Below are 7,697 nucleotides of genomic sequence, written 5' to 3'. Positions count from 1 at the left end.
GCAATCTGTTTATATAGATTTTTGTTCCTTTTGTAATTTTTTTTTTTTGGCATGGGAGGGAAACAGGACTTGAACCTGGGTCTCCAACAAGGTAGACAAGAACTCTGCCTGCTGAGCCACCATGGCCTGCCCTCCTTTTGTAATTCTTAATAGCTATTTTTTTACCCTCCCTTTTCCTAACTTTTAATGCTTGATCATAGATGACTCACTCAGGTGGGGGTGGCTAGCCCAGGTGCTGTTTGTGGCTGTTCTTCTCAGAAATATCTTTCTCCTTGCAACTTGGCTGCTTCTTGGAATCTGCTCCTTGCTCAATAGCCAGCCACCATCTTAATTCTAACTCTGCCTCAGTACCACCCTCTCTCCAAGTCAAGGTGCCTAATATTTTCATTTTAGTCTCAGTCCACCAGAGATAGTCCCATTTCTATTCCATTTTCCTATTGATTAACTATCTTAAGGGCAAACATTTGTCTTGTGGGTGACAAGGGATTTAAACAGAATCTTGAAACATGGTTTGTACAAAAATAAAAACCTATAGATTGATAATCACACTTAAAAGCATAAATCCAAAGCATACTAGTTGTCCCCATTTTCCATTAAACTAAGAACTAGGTCAGGAAATAGGTCTGTCCATTGAAATGTTTGAGTCTGACTGATATCATGAAATACCTTAACTTGGTCCTTAAAAATATTCACTGTGCCAGACTTATTAATATAATAGCAAAACCATGCACTTATCTGCAGTTCAGATAGTGGATGCAAAACAGCTGAGACTATAAGATCAGATTACCCACAGGTGTGTGCCATAGTTTTTGACTGAAATACAAAAATTTCCTCTACAGTGACCTTCCTTTTGAAAAACATAACTCCAATAAAGATTTTCCTTGATCATAAAAAGTAGCTGGTTTCATTAGATTTGGCCTAATTATTTACATAGAAGCAGCAAGAATGGTGATTTGCCATATAGACCCTTTCAAATTTGCATTGCTGATAGTTTTCATAAGGCACCCGAGATTGGACTTTTATAAGCCTTTAGACTCGGAAACTGAGCCAAGAACCAAACACCAGATTTTACCTGCACTACTTACAGTTTTGGGTGAGTTTCTCTTTCTGGAGATCCCGTAGGTATTATGTGATTCCTAAGCTTGCTAGAAAGTAACCCTCCATACTGACCTATAAGGCTGGGATCCCTGAAACCAGGTACCAGTCTGGTTTTTCCAAGTGTAAGCATTGGCTCTATACAGTCAACTTTAGTTCCTTAAAAGTCTCTGATCGGGGGTAGTCCAGTGGTAGAATTCTCACCTGCCATGCTGGAGACCCGGGTTTGACTCCCGATCCATGCATTTCCCAAACATACAAATAAAGAAACCAACACAAACAAACAAGCAATTCAACAAATGGTGCTGCAATAATGGGATATTCACATGGAGAAAGAATGAAATGTGACCCCAGCTATGCAGCATTAAAAAAAAAGTCTCTGATCATGTCTGACTAAATGACTATCATTCTCAAATATTCTAGTCAAAGCCTCAGATATATAAGCAGTGTCTCCAATTATGTCCTATTATCAAGGAAGACAGACTTTGATTGAACTATGCAAACAGTTATATTGCCATAAAATAAGAATATTCAATAAGAGTTTCTGAATTCTGGAAGGATAAACAAGGGAGACAAAGATAAAGGCTTTATAAATTATAGATATCTTAAGGGAAAAGAGTAAAGATTCCTTGTTTCTAGAAACTAGTGCATTAAATTACAGCAATAATCCAAAAAATCCTATAATCGTTCTTTATCAGTTCATTCAGTCCTAGATAATTAATCTTTGCTCCATTCAGTTATGTGTTAGCAATTTTATGAGCCCATCAGCTCCTTCATTTGAACTCTGGAGATCTTGATTCAATCCAGTGACATGGTCGCATGCTTATTTAAGCAATGTTATTAGAAACCTGTGTCCCAAAGTACCTGGCATAGTCCTTTCCATGGGTCTCTAAGACAATCCTTTTTGTTAAAGATGGAAAACTCTGGCCTGTAACTGATTACAAGTACTTTCAGGGAAGCATCAGAAATAAAAAAAAAAAAAAAAAACTATCTGTAGATGACAAGAGACTTAAAATGGTTGTGGTTAACTAATTGCTGTTTTACAAAAGTGAATGCTCTGATAAGTGTTCATTAAACATTTTTTTAAAGAGTAGCTGAAATTATGATTAATAACACTGCTGTTGTCTAATATCAGGCAGATCAGTACACGGACATCCCACAGGCAGTGAGGACATTGGCAAATCTCTAGGAACTTTATACAATTTTGGAAATATTTATATCAATAACATTTTACCCATACAAATTTAGCCAATAGAAGGTTAAAATCTTTTAAGTTTGACACTTTCCATGCAACTCACAACATAGCAAATAAACCTAATTATCTCTAGCACTTCTCTTTTTACAAGGTAAAAAACGTATCCTTTGTCATTTTTCAGGAACCCTCTGGGAAACCCAAAGACAGTTTGAGATCAAGAAGATGCCATTTAGAGTTTGATTTTGGGAAGGTAATAAATCAAAGTTCTTGGGTTTGAACATTTTGTTAGGAAGAATCATGCCCACTGTGAAAAAATATTTGTTTCAAGATTCAACCAAAGGGCGGGCCACGATGGCTCAGTGGCAGAGTTCTCACCTGCCATGCCAGAGACCTGGGTTCGATTCCTGGTGCCTGCCCATGCAAAAAAAAGAAATTCAACCAAAGTGGTAATAAAAAATTAGAGAAGTTAACATGATTGCTTAAAAAAAAAAAAAAAAACAGAGTCACGTGGTACAGACAAGCTAGGCACCAAGGCAGAGAAATTGAAGCATGGGCTTCCTTTTCTTGGGCCTTGACAATTGGGCTTTGTGAGGGTAGGACACCCCTTAAAGAAGTATCATTTTCCATCTCTTTCATGTCTGCTTTTCTCCAAGTTAACTGTGGTCCTGTTATTCTCTGCGGTTGCTAGAATAATAGTTTACTTCCTCTTTAGCCTTAACTTCCTCCCGTGTCCAAGACGGCAGTTGAGCGACCTACCTAACCATTATGGGGACTTGAAGGCATCTGAAGTCTCTGCTAGAGGTGGGTGGAGTGGTTAGTAAACAGCAAATGCAGGAGCTGCTGCCACCATGGAGTCGACCACAGACTGGAAAGAAGTTCTTCACCAGAATTTATCAATGCACAACACCCACCCAAACAAACAAAAAAAAAGTGAACATGAATTAAAAGATGAAGAAATGGATTTGTTTGCCAACTACTACTCAGGATGGAAAAGAGGTATAAAAAACACAAATGAGTTCTATAAAACCATTCCCAGGTTTTATTATAGGCTGCCAGCTGAAGATGAAGGTTTACTACAGAAATTAAGAGAGGAATCTAGAGCTGTCTTTCCACAAAGGAGAAGCAGAGAACTGTTAGATAATGAATTACAGAACTTACGGTTTTTGCTGGACAAACACCGGTGATTGGAGAGAAAGCAATTATCAATTACAAAAGTTTTCTCCAGGTTGATGAAAGAGCTGGAGCCCAGAGTGCAGGCAGTTCTTTACTGCAAATGTCTTTGGGAAACTCCTTCATGCAGATTCCTACGGAAGAATTTCCCTCAAGCAAGTCTTTAATTATCATGAGAAAAGTTTGGCTTCATTGAACAAGAACAGGATGCAGTTTATAGATGTCACTGTACAAGAGTACCTTCAGGAATCGGATTTAGAAAACGGCATATTGGAATTCATCCCACATTGCCACAATTAGATGGACTATAAAAGCCTATATGCTCCTTTTATGTTTGTACTGCAGTTAGGAAATTCTTCTTCTTTTTTAGACCCTCTAAGCACAGGAAAGATAAGAATTCAAGATATTTTAGCACGCAGCTTCCTAAGTGATTTATTGGACCTAAGAGATGAGGAACTGTCCAAGGAGAGTCAAGAAACTAATTGGTTTTCTGCTCCTTCTGCCCTAAGGGTTTATAGCCAGTATTTGAATCTTGACGAGGGTCACAATGGGGTGCTAGTAAAGAACAACTCTCCTGCTTCAGAACAGCAACTATGACCAATGTTTTCTTAGACTGTATTTTCCAGGAGTGTCTCACTAATGATGGAGAAATGCGCTATAAGACCTATCTGTGCTTTGTTCTTGCATTAAAGAAACAGAAAAGAACCCACAGCTCTGTAATAAATTTCAAACGGCTTGATATTGAGAACAAAGGATATCTGAATATTTTTTCCCTTAATTATTTCTTTAGGGCCAAACAGGAACTAATGAAAATACATGGACAAGATCCTATTTCATTTCAAGATGTTAAGGATGAAATCTCTGACATGGTAAAACCAAAGGCTTCTTGCAAAATCTTTCCTCAGGATTTAATCAACAGTAATCAAGGAGACACAGTCACTGACATTCTAATTGATCTGAATGGCTTCTGGACTTAGGAGAACAGAGAAGCTCTTGTTGCAAATGACAAGGAAAGCTCTGCAGATCTTGATCTAAGAAAGAAATAAACTGTATTCATTAAGATGTGCTTGTTTGCTGCACGGAAACTTTGAGGCAGAATTCTTAATAATGGTCTAAAAAAGCACTTTCATCTGCCAAAAAAAAAAGTAGATAAAAACAATAAAATTTAAGAGTCCTTTCAACAGTGAGAAGACTTGTTCTCTAAAACAATAAAGGATAACAAAGGTCAATATACAGCACTGATGATTCTGACAAGATACAGAATCTTTGCCTTTAGTCAGATTAATCAGATGATTAAGAAAATCTTTTACAACATCTTACTAAGACCAATCAAATAATTCAAGAAAACTTTGTCATTTTCACAGAGAAATACAAATTCTAGTTATGCATGAAGATACTGCCTGATAAGAAAACTCTTTAAAATCTTACATACCTGTCAAATCTTAGCCCATCTTGACCATGACAAATAAAATTCCTTTTCTGCAGACTTTCTACAACTTTCTATACCCATTTAGGTTTTGTCTTACACATACTTGTTTCTCATTCTTCAATAACCAGTCACTTGACTTTAGGACAAAACTACTCACTTTTACCTTAACAGAAACACTTTTTTGCATACCTTACATATTTAAGTTATCAAAAGGGTCATGGAAACTATCTTCAAAACACAATTATTATTGAAATAAAGTTTGCCAGAATAATGGTTCAATTTGGTTAAACACAAATTCACATTTTTCATCAACTTAAACATCTGGTAAATATGCCAGTTCATTTGATCAGTAAACCTGAGTAGATTAGGAGAACACACCCAAACAGAATAAAATTGTATGCTTGTATTGTACATACTGATAACTCAGAAGACATAATGGTTTTGTTTAACTAGCAATATTAAACTAGTCCTGTTTGCCAAAGGTGTGCCTAAATTACCTGACCCTGAATTTTTAAAAACATTTGGGTTTAGTTCTACAAATACTCTTTTTTCCACAGGAAATATTAGAAGTTCAATTTCCTTAATTTCCAGGACTTTAGGAGTATAAATTTTTATATAAGTGCTTATATATCTTTAAACCAACTTGAAGATTGCTCATTTAAGGAGAGTTAAAAATAATTTTATTAGAGAAGTTGGGATTTACAGAACAATCACATGTAAAATCCAGGATTCCCATATACCACCCCACTACCCATAGGGCTGATTGCATTGGTATGGAAAGCTGATTACAGTTGATAACACTTTTTTGGAATTCTACAATTTTTAATAGTCATTGTATTTGTTACAGATGGTGAAACAATTAATGAAAGATGATTAAAACAGTATTTTAACCTTTGTCCATAGTTTACATAGGGGCATTTATTCCCCATATTCCCAACCTACTTTTTTTCATGCATGTCTATTTTATTATTCACGGACCCATACACAGCATAGAGGAACGTCTGTCACAAGGTTTTACAATCACACGGTCACATGGTAAAGGCTACATAGTTATACAATCATCATCAAAGATCAAGGCTACTGGATTACAGTTCGGCATTTTCGGGTATTTCCTTCTGGCTATTCTAATACACGAGAAATTAAAAAGAAATGTCTATATAATGAAGTAGTAGTCATAATCATTTGCTAAATCCTAATTTTTCAGCTACTCTTCCCTCTCATTGGATCATTCTCTCAATCTTCAGGGATACTGGACAATGACCATTTTAGCTTCTTCATGTTGCAAAGGGGTGTTGACCTTACAGAGTAGAGGAACGGAATTGATGGATGTTCTTGAAGAGACTGGTACCTCTGGGTTTCAGGGCTTATCTGGTATAGGAACCATCTGGAGGCCTTAAGGTTCAGAAAAAATAAATGTACATAAAATGTTTATAAAGTCTTAGGTAGAGCCCAGGGTATCCTTTAGGGTTTTCAGGAATAGGGCTTGGCATACTTTGGCAATTTGCAGTACCTAAGTGAAGCTTGCTTAAGAGTAACCACTAAAATGATCTCTCAACTCTTTGAAATCTCTTAGTCACTGAAACTTTCTTTCATTTCTTTTCCCTTTTCGGGTCAAGAAGCTTTCTCAGTCCCACAATGGCAGGGTCAGGCTCATTCCTGGGATCATGTCCCATGATTGCCAACAGAAGGAGAAGGAGCCAATAAGGATTTAGTATCCAGAATATATAAAGAAATCCTGGTATTCGCAGGAGGGTGCTGTCAGCGCACTCCCCACCCACCCTCCATCCCCAACCTGACAAGGGGTCTTGTGGGCTCACATGGGCCCAGGTGGAAGCTGCAGTGCCTCTGGAGGCCTTTCACAGCCCAGGCCAGGCCAGTGGCCTGCACCTACCAGACATGGCATGGCCTGCAGAAACCACAGACTCACAAGAGCTCTGATCGCCATTGCCATCTTACGTCCATGGCAGCAGCCTTGTAGCCTTCCGACTTTTAAATAATTTAATCCATTAATACCATCCAGACGTAGGAAAACATCATACATCAAACATACAGACACAATTAGAGAGCTTATAGCTTCAATATAAAACATTTCAACCATGAGTTAAGCATAAAAACACAAACATAGAAAACAGACATACAAAATACATTAGTTTATAGGGCGGGCCACAGTGGCTCACTGGCAGAGTTCTTGCCTGCTGTGCCAGAGACCTGGGTTCAATTCCCAGGGCTTGCCCATGCAAAAAACAAACAACAACAACAACAAAAATAAAATACATTAGTTTATATAAAAGAACTGGCTTTCTGTCCTTGCCCCACTCATATGTTATCAAAATTTGTTCTTGGCAGAAGGGACAAGTTGGAATTAATTGCTTGAAACGAAGGCTAAAGCTTTCTTTTGCTAAGGAAACTTTTAATATTTTCTTTTCCCTGAGATATAATCTTATAGAAGATTTGCTCCATTTCTCAGGCCTATTTGATTCTCAAATGTATTGTGGAAAGAGGGAACCTACCTCTAGGTCCTTTTCCAGATCAGTCTGTTCAGCCCTTGTCTTCCAAGATTTGCATCCAAGGTTCAGACCGACATGTGTACGCCTGCAATAGTTCAGGAAACCCTGGATCATATGTGCTCAGAATTCTACATTCTTCTGTGAGTAACTAGGCCTCTGAGTTCCATATTTGGCCACAGGTTTAAGGTGGTGCTGGTCAGAATACCAGGATGTGTGCAGGGTCTAACCTTTAAGGGTCCAGTTTCTTTTCCTTCTTCATCACCCAGGTGAAAGGGTACATATGAAAGATGTTAGATTCAGA

At 37.7% G+C, this 7,697-nt stretch overlaps 1 pseudogene; it reads left to right on the top strand.

Moving 5' to 3' along the window:
- The first annotated feature begins 3,138 nt into the window (after positions 1-3,138).
- On the top strand, positions 3,139-4,506 carry LOC143662397 (serine/threonine-protein phosphatase 2A regulatory subunit B'' subunit gamma pseudogene; annotated as a pseudogene).
- The last annotated feature ends 3,191 nt before the right edge of the window (positions 4,507-7,697 follow it).

Source organism: Tamandua tetradactyla, chromosome 18 (assembly GCF_023851605.1).
Source record: "Tamandua tetradactyla isolate mTamTet1 chromosome 18, mTamTet1.pri, whole genome shotgun sequence".
Lineage (NCBI taxonomy): Eukaryota > Metazoa > Chordata > Mammalia > Pilosa > Myrmecophagidae > Tamandua > Tamandua tetradactyla.
The sequence above is the reverse complement of the archived record's forward strand: the minus strand, read 5'-3'. Positions and strand labels throughout refer to the sequence as shown.